The sequence below is a fragment of the Numida meleagris genome, chromosome 4 (genome assembly GCF_002078875.1).
Source record: "Numida meleagris isolate 19003 breed g44 Domestic line chromosome 4, NumMel1.0, whole genome shotgun sequence".
Lineage (NCBI taxonomy): Eukaryota > Metazoa > Chordata > Aves > Galliformes > Numididae > Numida > Numida meleagris.
Window position 1 is genome coordinate 57,719,534 of NC_034412.1, and position 19,968 is coordinate 57,739,501.

Sequence of the window (19,968 nt, forward strand, 5' to 3'; positions counted from 1 at the left end):
TGTTGCTATTATTATTATTGGCATTACTGATATTCAGATCCTGCCCATGCAAGAAAAAAATTATATATGCATACTGTTTCTCTAAGCGGAACATCCCTCTTGATTCATCATTGATACAGGAGTGGGTTGGTCAACCATGTGGCATGGTCAGTGTGACAGAGCCAGCCAGCAGCAGTCCAGCCCCAGCTTGTGGCTGCAGGAGGGTGTCTGACTCTCCCAAAGCCTGCCTGAGTGCACATAGGGTGCCTGCTCTGTCTGGAGGAACTTATGTAGCATGTGCATTTCTGCTGCTAAGTAGTTCAAGATCATGAGTCAGAAACTCCCTAATAAGTCGCGTTGTTCAAAAATAATGCAACTGTGAAGAACTTGGGCGATTTTGTTTTCTCCTTTTCTGTGTTCTTCTAGTCCTTGTTTTCAGTTTTCCCTCTGCAGTCTGAAGGATGAGAAGTGAATTACTTATTAGTGAAAGCTCAGTATCCATGTCATTACATGATTCCATGGGCCAGACCTTAGCACCATCAACAGAATACTGAGGGGCTTCAGGTTGAATCAGAAGAGTTGGCATGTTCATCTGGATTGTTTATGTTTTCTCTTCTGGGAGCTTTCATTGAAAACATTGCATCACTGCTCTCTGGAAGGAATAATTACTGATGGACAGTTTTTACAAAATAAGCCACAGAGTTTTCAACAACGTATAGTCCATTTTACTTCACACTGCATCACAGACACTGTAGGAGTAAGTTTTCCAACACACCATCCAAACAGCCAGTAGAGCAATAGAAGGAAAGAATAGATATAAGCAGAAGTGGAAAAATTATGTGAGTAGTGACTACACGACCTCTTCTCATGTCTCCAAGAAGGTTCAGTAAGGTCTGGTTTGACACATTATTGTGGTTTGTAGTTCTGTGCATGCTGTCAGACAGAAGCAAGGAGACTGAGCTCGTTTTTGCATGTGGCAATCTGAGGAACGCTAGTAGCTTGAATTCCTATAAATAAGTGTAGCAAGAATAGAAATTGTTCTTCAACCTCTGCCTGGAGGTTTGTAGAAGTTGTTCTCTTCAGGACACTTTGGAAAGTCAGTCCAAAGTAAGTCAAAGTGCAACATTGTTCTGTATAATAAAAATGAGTTTCCATTTGATTCTGCTTAATTTGATACTTACACTGCAAAGGAGTGTAGAGGTCTTTTCTTGAATTAGAGACCTCTGATAGAGAACGTTATAGAGTCCTAAAAGAGAGGTCCTCTGTTTCACTGGAGTCTACAATCTAGAAGTACAGAGACTAGGAGATATGAGTTTTATAGGGGAAAAGAAAAAGAAGAAAAAAAAGCTTATTTAATTTCAGAATAGTTTCTGGTATGTTAAGTCTTGAATGAAGATTTATATTGGTCCTACTTGATCCAAATGTGTTGTTTCTCCTTAATAACAAAGCTTCCTTTGAGGATGTTTAATGCATATTGCTGCTGCCAGATACAACCTTGTACTTTTTCTAGGTTTTGAAATAGACTGGGCAATTCCTAAGCTTTCTTTGGCATGCAAAGATAATTCATGTGTCGGACTATAAACCAACTGTTCACCCAAAAGCGCAGGAGGCCCGGGTGATGTAGATTAGAAATAAACAAAAGGAACTGGAAATTTCTGTAGAAGTGGTATTATAAAAACCTTGCTTCTGTGTTATTTGATGGAAAATATCTTGGGTAACACAAATAGTCCGTGGAGGATTCTCTGCCTTTGACTATAAAAACTTTAATTTTCTTGTCCTCTTACAGCAGATAGCATAGAAAACACTAAGCCTAGTTATAGCCTCTTGAGAGAGAAGGAAAAAAGTGAGAATTAAGTAATAAATCTGGATAATATACTCAAAGAGCATTAGCATAGTAGGAGTAACAAATGCAAATGAGAGAGTTTTCCAGCTGCGCTGTGCCACACAGAAGCATCTTCAAAAACTATAGCACATGCTGGGTTTGTTCCAAATCTCAGCGTTCTTGATGGAGTGTAACGGGCTGTGGTGTCCCCTGAAGTAGCCTTTAAAAGACCCAGGCTGATCAGCATAATTACTGTCCCGTAAGACTTTTGCCAGCGCTGATGTGAATGGAGGAGATTCCAGCAACGTGCCTGTTTCCATGGAGCGCATCAAAGAACAATGGAGCAGAAGGCAAATTTTGGATGAAGCTACCCCCAGGAAAGGTTTGTTTTTGTTTGGGAAATGAGAAAAACTGTACATAAATTAATAAACTGAAATGCCTGCAAATAGCCTATGAAAACATGCTACAATAAAATTGTTTAGAATTCTTTTTCATTAAACCACTTCACATTTGAGAGGATGACTGGAAAAGAAGATCCTGTATTTTTTTAAGAAATCCACAGGCATTACAGCAAATTAGTGAGTTTTCCAGTTCAAATATTTTGAGTATTTTTTAATGTTTGCACAAGCTCGAGATTTCTGAGCCCATGTAATAATTTACAAAAAACCCCACTATTTCTTGCTTTGCTGAGACTCACCACATGGCATACAGTTAACACTTTGCTTTAGTAAGAGCTGTGGTGTGTTTAATAGGTTGCAGAGTAGGCGGTGCCACTATTCGTACGTGGTTCCTTATAGCAATTGGGATGAGAGCAGACAAAATTTATGTCTTGCTTTCCCAAAGCAAATTGCATGGCTCTGTGGCTATCTGAAAGGAAAGACCACTTCCAGTTTAGCCACACAAACGTAATCTCTGTGTATTCTTAAATTTATGAGTGGCTACATTAAAGTGCAGTCAGCATGGATTACCAGAATGTTGGGTAGGAAGAGGGAAAAAAGATTTGCTTCTCATTATTTTTTCCTCTTAAAGTATGTCTGCCTTACTCAGAATTTCCTATACCTGATTCTTTGGTGTCTGTGACCACCAACAGAGCTTCCCCAGCCCTTGCAGTCTGGTTTAAACGTGTGTGCTGTATATTCTCCTTGTCCAGAGGGCTCTGGTAAAGGCATTTATCTGCTGAATGACATGCAGACTGCCAGATTCAACAGATGACAGCTTAAGCACAACACCAGTGACCACCAATGGTGTGGTTTTTATTTTGGGATCCTGCCCTTCCTTTTATAAAATTATTGTCATTATTGACTTTTTTCCTCCTTGTCAAGCTGTTTCTTTGAGTTTGTGAATCCTTCTGCTCTGTCCCTTATTAAGGACTGATCTTGATTCCACGTGCAGTAATTTTGTGCTGCTCCTCCTCTTGCCTTTAGCATTTGCTTGTGGTTTGTGCTCACGTGAAATCAAAAGCAGTTTGAGAACAGATGGGAATAAACAGGCAGGCACACAAACACATGTCTTCTCTCACCCTCCCTCTTTCTCACCTGTTGGCAATTTGCTAACCTCTGTTAAATTTAAGAAATATGGCAGCTAAGAAAACACACTGATCACAACTCCCCTTTGTTTTTATTGTTCTTTTTACAGACAGAAATTGGCAGATTTCTGGAAAGGGAAAGGAGATGGTACATGAAAGAGACAGGCTGAATGGACAGTCCCAAGTCATCCAGGCCAGTCCTTTGGCATCAGCAGCAACCATGTCATGTAGGTCTTTTCCATAAACACATCAAGCATGTAACTGTTCGGCAGTGTTGTTGTCTGAAGAACTCTGTCCCATTCTGATAAAGCTGGACAGAATACAAATTAATTTCGTTAGGGATGGCATACTGCTCATGTAGGATGGTTTAAGAGCCCCAGGAAATTAAAAAGTTGGACGAAGCAGATTTGTACAATGTGAATACATCCTTCCACCATTCTGCATATCACCACTACAGTTCTTAACAGGGATTTCTTTAGCAAACAACATATGCAGAGATAATAACCTCCCTGCTGATACTGGCAGATATCCTCCTTTCTGATGGACTCAGTTTCATTCACACACGCAACAGGGGGTGAAAGGATTATTTTAGCATACTTATTTTCTTTCCTTTCACATCATTCACTGAGCATGTACAAATTGGAAGAGTGCCAAATTGTTTACAGAAGATCAGAGATGATTTGAACCAAAATTATCAGTCCAAGTGCCCTCAAACTTTAGGGGTTTTCTGATGTGGCTATGACTCCAAAAGCCATGACTCAGCCCCATCTCTGCACCAGAATGAGCGCCAAAATGAATATAAAAGACAAAAGCCCTGTTCTAAGCTGTACTGTGAGCTCCCACTGAGTGCTAGACATGAGAAATCTCCCTGGCTCTGTCAGTGTAAAGCTTCCAAGATGCAGGTAATGTACATCATAAATTTGAGCTGAGAAATTTACTACAAGTGTTTTTCCTTTGAAAATCTCACTAAGATTCTATCTCCTTCCCCTTCCAGACCACCTGCAATTAAAACCACAAGCCACCCACATGCCAGTCACCCCATCATCTTTAGAGGTCATCTGTCATTCTCAGTATCATTCTAAAAGCATAGCTGCCAAGACAACAAACCTGCATAATTTGTGAATCTTGGCTGTATATATAGTACCAAAGAGATGGCTTTGTAGAGGTGTGGAGATCAGACATTTGAAGGAATAAATTCTGTGTTGAAGGGATCAAAGGGAGGTGCATCACTGGCTCTGGCTGAGCAATGTGGTACCAGAGGGTGTTTATGTAAAACCCTCAAGCCAGTGTCATCACCCAAAATGAAGAGAATATTGTAATGACATTTCCAGTACTTCTTACTTTCGTTTCTTTTTCCTTTCTTCCTCCTTTTTTTTTTTTTTTTTTTTTTTTTTTTGATCCAGATCATGTTATATGCATATTAAAGCTGCTGAGCAAATAAGTGGCAAGGAAGAATTTTCAAATGAATCAAAATAAAAGAAAAGTTTTGGATGATTTCTTAATATATTTATCCTCAGCCATATACTGCTGATTATTTAGTTTTCTTAAAGTCTTCCTAAGACTAATGCTTTCCTGCTCAGGGAGCTGAAATCTTCACCTACGCCTTTATCAGCTCTGGCTTTGATCATGTTCACCTTCCCTTCCTTAACTTATCTGAGGTTCATTCACATGCAGCTATCATAGGTGATCATCTATTCTCACCTCTGAAGATATACATCTGTAACCTTTTTCTTCTCTTGTACAGTGACCATGTTATTTGAAATGTTCTTTTTCCTAACTCAGCTCCATTCTCAATAATCAGCTCCTGTGCCTTCAGGTATCTCCCTTTGAGGGGAGACAGATGTGTGATCAGGAATTCATTTTTACAATTAATTTATTGTTTAATTTGAAATACATTGTGATGTTCGTCATGATATACATGTGTTTTCTATTGACTACACTAAATTATTTTTGTTTATTGCTTCTGTCATCTTCGATTTCCTCTTCTGTTGCAGCTCTTACTTGTTAAAGATTGTGTTAATTTCAGACCTGTGTACTATGACTTACACATCTGCTTACCTTTAGTCATCTGTGTATTCCCATTGATTCCAGTGAGAATACACACATACTTTAAATTAAGCACATGTGCAAGAATTTTGGAGTTAAATCATCAGAAATAGTCTACTTGTTATTACTTTTTTACCAGCTTAAACAGCTACCAGCTTCTGCAGGTAGCTAAACTTGCAGAGATTTAAAAACCATTGTTACTGAAGAAAAGATCATAGGTCTAAATTCAGTAAGGTTTGAGAAAAGGTCTTGACAATATGAAGAAGGTGATTTTTTATGGTGATGATAGTGGTGTAAGCGTTCATAGCAAGAGTTGTTCCAAGACAGTAGATCTGGCAACAACTCAACATTTTACTCTCTTTCCTGGAGGCAATATTCAGATCAGGTACAGTTTTCCTCCTTTATATATATCATTGTTATCAAAATGATGAGGCAGGGGGGTAAGGGATTATAATTTTTGATGGGAAACACTCTCAGTGTAAGTGGTGCTGGCTTGTTCGGTAATCAGAGGGGACTTCTGATTTTTAATTTGCTGAAAAACAAGCACCTGAAGGATAACAGAAGTTTCCGAGTAAAGATTAGGTGAAAAATCAGGTTGAAAAGCCATTTGTACTGGGAAGATTGACTACATTATTACAATTTCTTTTTCTTATTTCTGTGCATTGGTTTCATATTTAAAATGTTACGATGAGGACAGGAATCAACTCAAATTTCAGTCTGCATTAAGTAGCATTGTAACTGCTCTTCAGTTAAAAAGAATAGAACTTATAGATGATTGTAGCATCAGTCGTGTGCCCTGTGATATTTCAAATCATTTGAATGAACTTAAACTGTTACAATTATAATCACTAAGATGATTTCAAAAGTCATTGATGGTGCTAATACATAGTACTATTAGCAGACTGATATGTAAGAGAAAATGAAAACTGTGGGAAGATAATCTAATAACTGCTTCATTTTGATGTAACTCTTCATCCTTCCTGAAGTGAAACTTGAAAAACTTATTTCAAGATGTATGAAAGTCAACTAAAATATTTCATTCCTACACATCATTAGCATGGGTCTCAAAATATTGACAGTCCCAAGGGACAGAAATCGTGAGTTGCTGCTATCTGCAGCTGCACAGCCAATATCTGTATTATTTATTCAGCCTGGAAAACCTCCCTGAAAGAGCAGGATCAGAGAGCAGCTCATATAAGGGCAGATGCCAGGAGATGGGAGGTTGAGCCCTGCACCCAGCTCATCACTTAAGAGTTTTCTGCTGGGGCTTCTCTGATGCCCAGGGGCTAAGGAAAAAGCCCCAGCTGCTATGGGACCTGTTGGGAATAGAAAACCAAAAGCCAGAGGAAAAGATAGAGAAAAACAGAGGGAGCAAAAAAATATAAACTAATGTTTCCCGGCAGTGTCTCCTGAAAAAAGACCTCTGGTCTGAATCTTTGGGCTGCATGAATGTGATCACATGAATGTGTAAATTAAATAATCTAATCAATTTTTCCTCTAACTTAGAATTATGGTGGGATGTTTTTTGGCTCCTATAGTATGTAGTTAACAATTCCCTATTTTTTTTTTTATTAAAAAAAAAATGAATCCATCTTTTCTACTTTTAAGCTGTTAGTATACAATGACTATCATTATGGAAGGTGGTCACAAAAGACCACAGAGGAGAATGCACTTCAGATCCAGGGCTACAAAATTTTCTTACATTCAAATTTCTGCCTGCTCATCTCTGATGTCTTACAGGCAGGGTGCTAATGACTAGTATGATCTATTTCCTCTCCAGAACATCTTTGCTATATATTTTTTGTTCTTTGCTACTTTTTTCTTTGCTATACATATTTTTTAATTTTTTTTCCATGAACATAATGGATGCAAATTGTCCTTGTTCTCTCTGATATGTTCTAAACATTGACAAAAAAGTATGCTGAAGCAAGTTGGCCTGTGGTACAAGAAGAGAAAATAAGCTCATGTCCCGCTTTTACTTTTTTTTTTTTTTTTTTTTTTTTTTTGGTGTCATATCTCTGTTTCTTTTCAGTTATGAAGAAAAAAGAACCACCCCATGTCACAGCCGATTAGGAAATAACGAAGTGAAATGTGCTTATCCCAAATGGTAAACAGGGGAAGAGGTGAGGTATACTGTTGCAGCTCTGTTTTCCCGGAGTGGGTGGAGTTTGGGAGATATTCTTCTACACTGCAGCACTTAACTATGTCATGTGTGAGGCAAGAACAATGACTGCATCCAAAGATATTAAGTAGTACCTGAAAATATTCAGCACTTTTGAACAGTTTCTGGAGCCTACTTCTTCATAAAATTAACTTTTATCAAGGCCCAAGAATCTTATTTTCTAGTATCTCCAGAAACTGTCCATAATCCAAGACGTATAGAACAACCAGAAGTACGAAAATGCACTTAAAAGTGCACATGATATGCATGTAGGCTATATGGGAAACATTCACAAGAATTGTAAGGGTTGGACGTTTGTACACAATTTTATGTTATTATTTACTACATGATCAAATTGAAATGTGAATTTTTCATAGCAACTGCAGCTTAAAATGGGGCATACACTGCTTTCCAAAATTACACCTCCTTAAAAAAGAGTAAAGAATAGTGCACTCTGTAATCTGAACTCTTGCAAAATGTTATTAGCAAAATATGATTTTAATAAACAACACATTTTCCCCAAATCTTTGAGTATGTTTAAGAAGGAAAGGCTGCAATTACAAAAAAATTATATATATATATATGAATGTGTATATGTATATGCATACATATACATATGAAATGAGCTAGTTCATCTCAATCAATTTTTGAGGAAAAAGATTAGGATGGTGGACATTCAGCTGGCAATGGTAAGAGCAGGTCCATATGGAACATTTTCATGATTTGGGTGAGAGTTTCTTTGCCACCACATTCCTGTTTCACTGCAGGCAAAATAAAACAGTGACAAGTCATACATTCATTCAAGCATTTTACTCTTTCTCTTTAATCAGTTATTTTGCCAGAAAAATAGTGGAACTTCCAGCAGATGACATAATTGTGAATAAATAAATATTTATTCAATTCCCCTACTTGCAGTCACTTCCCACTAACAAAATACCAAAGTCAGCTGGATTTCTGAAAAGCAGAATGTGTCCAGAAGTTTTGCTAGGTTATGCAGATTATGCTTGTTTATTTAAGCCTTTGGAAGTCTCATATGGACATGTGCATGCATGTATGTAACTGTGTCTACCTGTGTGTGTCTACCTAAAGGCATAGGTTCATAATCTGTGACACAAACCTCGTGGACTTTAATAACAAGATTTATCATGAGGATAAGGTAAGATGGCCTTTTGTGGATATTAATTTTATATAACTTGTGTACATTCATTCCTCTGTAAGAGCTTGATGAGATTCAAGTATATATATGTTTGACATGAGGAAAGAGCTAGATAGAAAGGAACAAACTTCTCAACCTCTTTGCTGATTATTTGTTGTGATACAAGAGATGATGAAAATACTGCAAATCACAACTCTTGCATTTTTTAAAAGTCCTGTAGCAAACAAATACTGCATCAGACAAGATAATCCATGTCTCTCCAAATTCTTGAGGCATGGTGATTAGCAGACCTCTATTCCTCTTTAACATTTGAGCTAGGAGTCCAGCTTGGGAGAAATGCAGCTCCATGAACTTAAAAATCCAGACCTATTTTGGACCTGTTTTTTTTTTGTTTTTTTGTTTTTGTTTTTTTTTTGCAATACAGGTTGCACAAGAAGCCTTCACTTTTGGCTTTACAATTGAAGGCTCATGGACAAAGAATGCCAGAAAGGTAACTCCTTTTTCATTCACTCATGGCACAGTTAACCTATGGTGCACACACTGACCTTGCTGAGCATCTAAAGAGCCGTAGTCTGGCTGGTTTAGCTTACCCAGTTTCAGATGTCATTGTAAGCAGAAACGTGGGAATCTGGACACAGTATTTTTGCAGAAATCCTTGTCTTTTCCCTTGGCTGCTATTCTTTTACGTTAGGATGTTACAAGATAATGGTATAGCATGCTTCAACTTGAGATATTAGCTTCCCACTTCCAATTCATGAATATTAACTGAAAATTTATCAGGACAAATGTGCATTTAATTAATTGGCTTAACTCCATTATCCTTATTTTAGATTCTTGTGAGTTAATGAAAAACACAGTAGGTGTGAATTTTGTTTTGCTTTTTAATCTAAAGATATTATTTGTTTTGGCTTAAAGGGAATTGTGAAAAATGCTGATACACTTACAAAGAACAAATTTAAGTGCCTTCTGAGGATAACAAATGAACCTTAACAGTGAGATCCTGTTGTATGTGGGGCTCTAATATCACAATGTAGAAGTGCTTTACTGTGATGTAAGCCGAAGGGTGTAAAATTAGTTACATGTCCAAATATGTGTAATCCAATATGATATCCAGTTAAAAATGGCTAATGCATAAGGAAAAAATTATTCTCAAAATCTGAAAGAAACAGCTTATGCTACCATCCAAGATTACGAGTGACATCACACACCATGAAACAATAACATCTAACAAAACTTGTTCACTTCAACAGAAATTTTAAAGTATGTTCAAAAAGATTTTTCCTCATCACTGCTGCCTGACTTCAATCTTGATATCCTAAGTCTGAGAGTCACTTAATCCTTTTTTTACTTCTCATTCTACCACAATGACCAGCAGCTTTGCTTTTCCTTCTCAGTCTGCATCCTCAACGTTCGTCAGCAATACCAACAATCTGAAATATTTTATGTAAAGCACTTCCCATACTCACTGGGAAATACCAGAATCTGAAGCAAGATCTGATGTAAGTTTTCAATAAAATAATGAAATTAAATTCTAGCTAGCTAGGAGCAGCACACATTGGATTTCGGAGCTTCATGTCTCCATGGCTACCGCCAATATAATTTCGTAGTTTTCAAAGTGTGTGAAACTCAGGAGCTATTCAGAAAAATAAATTGCAGTTCCAGGAGGTAAAATGTAATATCTATTAATTGTATGTATCAAAGTTTGTATTCTATAAAAGAGTATGTATTACAGAAATATAATTCCGTTACCTGACATATGGTCTTCTTATGGGGAACCAGCACTATGCAAATATTGAAAGAAATGTTCTGTTCTCAACCATATACAAATGCTATTTTCTTTTGGCCCTGGTCCTCACAGAGGTCTAGTTTAAATTCTGTTTTTTATTAATGTTGAATGTTAGCAAAAGAAGCCAGGATCCAACCCCATAATACCATTGTTGTGCTATTTGAAAAAATGTGCTGGTCTATACTGTATGCTCCCTGGGACAAAGTCTGTCTTTCCAGTGGTTGCAGACTGTGTGCAAAACAATAGAAACAATGCTGGAATATAATGAATGTTTAACAGTATTAACAGTGCCAGTAGATTCAGTTCTGGTCCATGTAATTGCAAAGTGTGTCCAGATGCTGCAGTGATGCATACCTTGCAAATGCACATAATGATAAACAGACAATAAAGGTTGAATTAAAAAAGTCAATGGTTTTGGCCTTGTTGCTGGTTGACAGTTATGGAGTGTATGTGAAATAAACCACCACCACAATTAGCACTGATTGGCAGTCTACCATCTCAAAGGAGATCCAAGATGTTGACTCTCTCACTTCTAGGAATGACCCTCTGGGGCAAAGTTCAAAGCACAGACAGTTTGGTGTGGTGAAGCCATAATGAGTAATATCCATGCAATTTTGCATGCGCCAAATAATTAATAATTTCAACTTTGGGAACAGCGCAGTCTTTTTTTTTTTCCAAAACATAAAAGACAAGTGCTTTTCAATTAATTTTGTTACAAAATAATTGCATTAGGATGACAAATCCAACCAAAACCTAGCCACAGCTTCCCTGGGAATCTAAAAGAGTATAAAGGACATATAGGCTTTTCTCCTAATTTGTCATTAACATGTTTATTTGTATCATGATGTCTTGAGTCCCAGGCACTGCACAGATCATTCCCTAAGATCAGAGATACATCCAGCCTGTAAAAAGCTAGTTAATTCTACTTTACTATGTAGAATCACTCGATCTAAAAGAACAGGAATACAGAGTAGATGTAGGCTGTCCTGAGTAAGAGGTGTCTTGGCATTGTCAAAAGATTTCTTGTTTCTTAAATCTCCACAGCTCTAGTCTCTTTTTGTAAGAACATTTATCATTTATCTTTTTATCCATTCTGAAATTACAGATGGCAGAGTTTCCACAAGGGGGTCAAATGTCTCCTCAGTGTTAAATGTGAAAGTTAATGCCTCAAGAAAATGTGGGGAACTTGAAAACAGAGTTATTCATGTTTTTCTAGAGGTCCTCAAGATTCTGAGATGGAAGATACAATGAAAATTCAACGTATTTCTGACAGCCACTTGGTAGTATTCCCCCATTTTACAGATTTTTTTCTTTGAATTACATCATAAACCGACCTATTTGAATCAAAAGTAAGGGCACTTCTGATACAGGAATGTGCCTTTCTTTTAGAACTGGACATTGACAAGGAGGAGTCCGTTATAATGAAGGGAACAAAAAAATAGCCGAATGATACCTGAGAGAAAAAGGAATTTATTTGTGCTAAATGACTAAGGCACTTCGCTAAATATTCATACATTGTAACACAGTACTTACTTGAGTGAAGAAATCCCCAAAGTTCCACTGCTCACACGCATCCATGCCATCTCTAAGTCATCAGTTGTCCACAGCAACATGCTCAGGAGCACTGCTGTCAATTGCTCTTTCTTGTCTGCTGCCCACCGAGGCCCTTATGAGGACCTGAACTCTGGAATTACCTTTTTGAATGTGTGTGACACAACAGACTGCATTCTGAGTGTGTAGTTCAAAACTTGGCACCAGTGCCTGCTCTTTTTCCAAAGTCAAGCGTAAAGTCTTAGGGCCCTATTAATGAAAAATCCATTCCATGGCTGGATTACAGAAAAAGGAGGGCCTCAAATTATGAGCAGGATCTGTTATAAAAGCCATGTGTTCGTGTAAAAATATGATGGAATATGGGCACAGAAATTTACATGTGGATTTCACTAGATGCAAAGGGATTCCTGGTATGCACATAAATTTATATGTTGTACTTAGAGACACAATGCAAAGGGTCAGGAAGCTGTAAATATGTTTCCTTGCTGCATAAAGTAGGGAGATAAACAATGACATGTCAAAATCCCTGAAACTCAAGGCTGAGGCCAAACTACAGTTTGAAGTAGACATGTGGGACAGCCAAGTGCAACTGCCCGTGCATGGACAGTAAAGCTAATTATAAAAGATAAAATGCATGATACTTACCAAGTCTTGCATTTCTTTTCCCTGACTAGTATGTTGTTTTTTAATGAGTAAATCCAATCACTCTTGTTTAACATATCAGTCACTCCTTGAGCAAACTGTGGACCTATTAATAGTTTATATATTTTATATATATATGTACATTTGACGTAGGGCATGGGTATAGTCAATACTGATTACATTTAGAAAGACAGTTATGCAATCCTAAAATATAAATGCACAATAGAACTAAGGAAATAATATTCTCCATTTTCCCAGCTATCTTGGCATACTCACTGAGTATGCAATTTAACATACTCACTTTAAAGTTGTCACTGATTTATCATAGTTCTGGAAAAGTTTCCATCAGAAAATATTACTATATTAATATCTCTAGCTTATTATATATAATATAATATTATATTACTATATATTACTGTATTAATATGTCTAGTCTTAGCCAAATTATGCAAAGCAGATTGTTCTTTTTGAAATAGATTTTATATACAGCTCTGCTCTTTCTTGTGTAGACAACTTGGGTTACAATTAAGTGGGTTTTTTTTCTTCTTCTTGTTTTTTTTTTTTTTTTTCCTTCTCTGTCTTCTTCATCTTTCTTTTCTTGGTAGTGAGGCACTGGCACAGGTTGGATGCCTCATCCCTGAAGACACTCAATGTCAGGATGGATGAGGCTCTGAGTACCTGATGTAGCTGTAGATGTCCATGTTCATTGTAGGGGAGTTGGACTAGATGACCTTTAAAGGTCCCTTCCAACTCTAATGATTCTATGATAATTAATGTGATGAAAATTATGAAAATGCTCTCTCTGTCCCATTTTTCTTGAGAGATAGGACTGAGGAACACATTACATGTGAGATTTCCATTAAATGCAGTTTCAGCGTGGCTGGAAAATGACTTGCCTTTCCTGTTTGTTAAAGAATATATGTACATCTGTGTTTATTTTTGCCTCAGACACAAGGTAGGCATTAACATCTGAACGATCTATGAAATTGATTTTGTTAATTTTTAGTTTTCCTAAGGCAATAGGCCTGTACATTCTGTCCTAGAATCCATAGAAATTTTAGGTATGGCTCTCAGTACAGCATATACTGTTCTGAAAACAGAGTATTGTACTATTGTTGCCAGGCGGTCCTAAGTAGGAAACAAAACAAAACAAATAATTGTGATATTAAAAAAATAGAAAAACAAAACAAACAAGATGACTCTTCTCCTGCCATCTTGCAAAACAAAATCCTTCAATCGTGATTTGTTAATGGAAACAGCTATGGACAGTTAATAATGTAACATCTGGATTTAATGAACAAATGCACAGCCAAAATATTTTTTTTTCCCAGGGTTTAAATGGAGTAATTCATCTGTACTTTAACTAAAGCTTTTAGTTCCACATGAAGAGATGGGCAACCATTCAATCAGGCATAATTGAAATAGTTTCAGTCAGTTAAACTGCTCAATATTTTCCTATGTTACATTAAGGAAAAAAAAAAAAGTGTACAGCCTGTATTGCCATTTTGACATTAGGAAATGTATATCTCTACCTACAAGATGTTTCATAAGGTAAATTTTTATATAAATATTTATGAATCTTTTATATGCCAGTAAAATAATATACTTACGTTAAAATGACAGCATCAAAATGAATTAAGGTAATAAATAATAGAAAGTCTATACTGAATGAAAAGGCTGGGGTATTCTTCACAGCTCATTTTAAAAGCAGATGCTCCTGTCTAATGTAGCAGAGTTTCTGTTTAAATTTCTGAGTGGGCATTCACTGTTTTCAACTGGAAGCTAGGATTTTTAGCAATGCCTCCCATCATTAATTGCCCAGATTTTGTTGCATGCACATTAGTAGAAACAAGAGGACTCATACTTAGGAAAAAAGCTCAATAAGATTTTCTTTCTGGCATGTATATAATATTTCAGTACCTCTAAGTGTTTTAAGGAGGTTCATCAAAGTCAATATTACTACTGATGTTTAAAGCAAAGCACGTGTGTGATAGTTTATAGAACCAGAATCTGTGATTTTAATTCTCTTAAGCAGTGGCTTAACTCTTAGTATCATACAGCTAGCAGGATGCTTTTATTTTACTCCTTTTCACTTGGATGCATGCCATTATTCTTCTAAAGGAGCTCGTGAATTAGTCTAGCATCACTGCTAAGCAGCACATAACAGACTATCAGGCACTGCTGTGGGGTTTTTCCAATTAATTAATTTAGGATTTGCAGTTAAATTTCAGTGGAGAGTATTTTTTTAAAACAACAGCAAAATATTTTAAACATATGTCAAATATTTATAGTGTTGTTATCAGCTAATGGCTGAAGAAAGCTGGACAACTGCAAATAAAGCAATGTTAGCTGAAGAAGCATTTAAATAATCAAAACACGGCTGATGACTTCTTCATTCACAGGTAGTCTTTAATGACTTCGCTACAGCCTCGTACTCCTTTCTGCTACTGAAAACCTCTTACATCTGGAAACCAATGGTCTCTGAAGGAGATAGACCTAGTCAGTAATTGTTTTTAGTTGCCCTGCAACTTAAACTGACACATTTGATTTTCATGCAAGAAATTTGGCTGAAGCTCACAACTATGCAGGAAAAATAAATCTGTAAGACATAATTATGTTCATAATTGGCACAGATCTTCCTACACATTATTCATTTTCTGTAAAAAACAAGGTTAAAAATAATGAGGAGAAAAAGTACTTTCATCTTTAGTTTAGCTTCTAACTGTTGTAAAGCAATTAAATACAACAAAAACGCTAAATAAAAAAAAGCGGAATACTTATATCCAACTACATAAAAAATTAGATGGGCTAAATACTGACTTGATAGAATCACAAAATCATAGAACTATAGAAATTTTGAATTGGAAGGGACCTTTAAATGTCACCTAGTCCAACTCCCCTGCAATGAACAGGGACATTGACAGCTTAATCAGATTGCTCAGAGCCTGGTCCAGGCTTTATCTTTTTTATATTTTCTAAATGTTGCTTAAAGTGGCACACAAGACAAAAGTTATTCAGTCAATTAATAAGTAAGTGGAATTCAGCATGCATCTAGCTGGCCTTCTTCGTGAGTTATAGTAACTAGAAAGTTACTAGTTAGATATATTTTATCTAGCTTTGCCTATAACTTGTGTGATCTTGGGTAGTACCCAGCAGCATTTTTTATTTTATTTTATCTTTTAGACATGACAACTAAGTCTGCTGGTTGAAGTTTTTCTACTATATTGGAGATGCTTGCAATCTAGTGTGCAGTGCAACTAAATAGAAGACTGTAAGCATGAGTAGGATCTAAGATGAGCTAATATTGTTTGAACTGGTGTGGAGAAGTCTTCCTTGTTCCCCAAATGGCATTTTTCAGAATTTCCTTAAGTTATATTTTACTTCCTTTATCATATATTTTTGTAAATTATATCAAAATATGAGTTATGTGAAATTTCAAATTCTTCTTCAATTGAAAATACATAAAATCACCAAAATGGTGCAATAGGCAGGATAGGCTAACTGCTATCAGCCACTGGTTAGGGACCTGATAATCATAGGTACTCTCATGAAAGTTCATTTATAATGAATTTCCAGAGGCATTTGACTTAATATTACAATGCTTTATAATCATGGCTGTTTCTGTAGCAAGAAACAGTGGTGTCATTTTCAGCCTTGACTGCTTTGAAGGATTAAATTAAGAGTGGCAGGTATTTTAGTGAGAGCTCAGCTAATTATATATCTGGAGATGTAATGAAGCTCTGAAATATTTCTTCCCCATGGGAGGTGAGAGTGCTGGCTATTACAATAGCTTAGTTCTTTCTTGCTTGACAGTTGAAAGGCTTTTTTAAACAACAGCAGGAAGTCAAGAGCTTTTCTACGCACTCCTTTCCTTTCAGAATGCCGGATGTCCTGGCAAAGGAGAGGCTTTGAAACCTTCTCCTATTTCTTCAACACCTGATGGGGATTGTTTGACTGGAGATTTACAGCAGACTTGAATCCCAAAGCTTTTAAACAGCTGAAGTCACAGGAGCCTGAAATGGTGCTTCACCCGAGTGATACTGGTATCGCCATTTGACGTCTTTGTACATTCTGGCAGTCAAATGTTGCTACCACTGAAAACACCAAAACATCTTAAGGAAAAAGCAATTTATAGGGCTTATCCTCCAGACATGTCTGTGTATGTCTGAACTCTAACCACATCAGTAACGTTATTAGCTTTGTTGGAATCTCCCCTGTGATAGTTTATCACATGTGTAAGCATTTGCATGATGAAGGCCTCAGTTAGTAATCTCCAAGGGGAAGCATCCAAGGAAGCACTGAACAGGGAGGAAAGGAGATTTCCCCTCCTGCTCTTACAGACGGCCCCTTCCAGTCAGGGTTGAGAAGACCTGATGGAGCCAAAGAGTATGTAGGGGTATGTTTGCAAAACATCTGTTGCCCGTGCAGTGTTTTCTTTCATGGAATGGGAGAATCGCAGAGTGGCTGAGATGGGAAGGGACTTCTGGAGACTGCCTCGTCCAAACTCCCTGCTTGAGCAGGGTCAGCTAGAGGAGGTTGCTCAAAGCTATGTCCAGTCAGGTATTTTAAAACTCCAAGGAGGAACATCCAACAACTCCGCTGGGCAACCTGTGCCACTCTTTGATCATCTTCACATTTAATTTTATTTTTCTTATGTTTAAATAGATCTTGTGTTCAACATGTGCCCATTGCTTCTTGTCTTATTCCTGGGCACCACTGAGATGAATCTTGGTCCATGAAGGTCCTAAGTTGTATATAAACCTACAGACTACCAAATCACCTTATCTGTACCCTTGTCTCCCCTCCACCATCTTTTCATAGGAAGCTAGTAGAACATAAGAACCAAGTAAAGAAGAGATCACATGTTCTTCACGTTAACATCTTTGTATCTAACAAAAGGAGGGTTCAGTTGCTACTTGCTCCTTTAAAGCCACAGTACAACAATATTTGAACTGGCACTGCAAAACTGCATGCAGGAGTTCCTGCAGTCAGAAATAAAAAGTGAGAGAGGGATGGAGATGTTTTATATCTGTAAGAAGGAAAAATTACTGTATATACATTAAGCAAAATCCATGAATCTATTAAGTAAGAGATAAAAGGATTGCATCAGTGATAAAGTTCCCTGATATAATAACAATTAAAAAGGAAAAACTGTTCCAAAGAAGAATCCAGCTCAACATTGGAACAATATTTTCAGTGTATAAAATATTTTCTCAGTAGTGATTCTTTCTGCCATTCGTTTTGTTATCGTCAATGTCCCTTATTCAGATGCAAATGTACCGACAGCAGCTCCCATGGCTGTAAGAACAGGCTTTGCATGGAAAAGGAAAGAATTAAAAGGAAAATCATTTGGAAGGAGAAATCTTTTCTTCCTTTTTCTTCTCCCTAAAAACAACGGAAATGGATGTATGGCTGTTAAAAAAAGACCCAACAAAACCAAAACCAAACAACAACAAAAAAAATACCAAAAGATCTTGGCAAAGATGGAATGTAATTTATTGTGTGAAGCAGCAGAAGGCAATAAGCCAGGAAGAAAAGAGATAAGAATGTCTTTGAAAATATTAAATTATAGCATGTCTTGAATTATCTCCTTGAAATTCTTAAAATGTTCTTAGTTATTGTTTGAATTACTGCAACAGAAAAATGCACAGAATAATAAAAGACTATCAGTATTTTTCTCTTACTCTGCTGTATTCTGTTCATTGCAGTAAATTATGTGTGCGCACTGTCATATACAGGTATGTATATCATTATATGTTTGCTAGGTCTTTATATTTTCAAATTATTATTTCATATGTAAAATTTTAACACTACACAACTTGCAATTTAATTTGCAGAAATCCTGCTAAGTCCAACAAGAATGAACCTGGGAATAACCACAAGTGAAATTGCCTAAAACTAGCTGGGTAACCTACTTTCTGAAAAGAATGTTCTGCAAAAGGGAAATGAAAGACTAATTGCAGAGTTTTCTTCAAAACTTTAGAAGGTATTGTAGTGTAAACCTTGAAAATAAACTGAACTAAGATTTATTTGGTACCTTATTTGTGTTCAACAGCAGTGTTTCAGCAGGTAGTTTGCCATCCTAAGTTGCTATCCACTTACATATAATAAAAAAAAAGCATGTCACCCTCCCACTCTTGTTCTGTGTGCTTGCAAGTGACAGTGAAAATCAGAAGCTGTTCTTCAAGTCTGGCTGATCTGCACTGACAGAGAGGCTGAGGGATATGGCTTTGTTTCTGAGCAGGGGTAACACTGCCTATATCCATGAGAACTAGCGATCAAGGCCAATAGCAAGTGATCAGCTACAACTTCTGTATACATATAAAGATATATCCCATTCTGCTCCTTAGGAGTCTAAGTAGTGTACCATCACGTGCCTGTGTGTATTGCACAGTGGTGACATCATTCATACTGGCTGGAACAGGTATCTAAGGACACTGAAAGGGGCAGGAAAACCTATCTCCTAAACATGTGGCTGAGAGGCTGGTGCAAACGCAAGAATTTTGGGTTCTTTGATCACGGGGCGGTTTACTCGGCACCAGGCCTGAGGTCTGCTGATGGGTCCGGCCTGTCTCAAAGGGGGAAACGCATCCTTGCCCAGGAGCTGGCAGGGCTTATAGAGAGGGCTTTAAACTAGAGAGGAAGGGGGAAGGTGATAAAACCAGCCCTGCAAGCGGTGTGCCTAGGCGGGCATCGGGATTAGGGGTGAGGCAAGGGGCTCAGCTGAAATGCGTCTATGCCAATGCCCGCAGCATGAGCAACAAACAGGAGGAGCTGGAAGCCTTTGTGCGGCAGGCAAACTATGACCTAGTTGCCGTTACGGAAACATGGTGGGATCACTCCCATGACTGGAGTGCTGCGATGGATGGCTACAAGCTCTTCAGAAAGGATAGGCAAGGAAGGAGGGGTGGTGGCGTGGCTCTGTATGTTAGAGACTGTTATGATGTTATTGAACTTGCAACTGGGGAAGACAACGTTGAAGCTCTGTGGGTTAGAATCAAGGGAAAGGCTGACAAGGCAGACATCCTGGTGGGGGTCTGTTATAGACCACCTAACCAGGATGAAGATACAGATGAGGCGTTCTATAAACAGCTGGCTGAAGTTGCGTGATCGCCTGCCATTGTCCTCATGGGAGACTTCAACTTTCCTGATATATGCTGGGAATACAACTCGGCGCAGAAGAAGCAGTCTAGGAGGTTTCTAGAGTGTATGGAAGATAACTTCCTTCTGCAGCTGGTGAGAGAACCTACCAGGGGAGGTGCACTGCTAGACCTGCTGTTTACAAACAGGGAAGGTCTGG

The 19,968-nt window shown here is 37.5% G+C and overlaps 1 long non-coding RNA gene across 1 annotated transcript in view; it reads right to left on the bottom strand.

Annotated features, from left to right (window-relative positions):
* LOC110398824 overlaps positions 3,098–19,968 on the bottom strand; it is a 122,389-nt gene continuing 105,518 nt past the window's right edge. The window contains exon 4 of the long non-coding RNA XR_002438647.1: positions 3,098–3,636. This is a non-coding gene — a long non-coding RNA (uncharacterized LOC110398824). The remainder of the gene's footprint in view (positions 3,637–19,968) is intronic.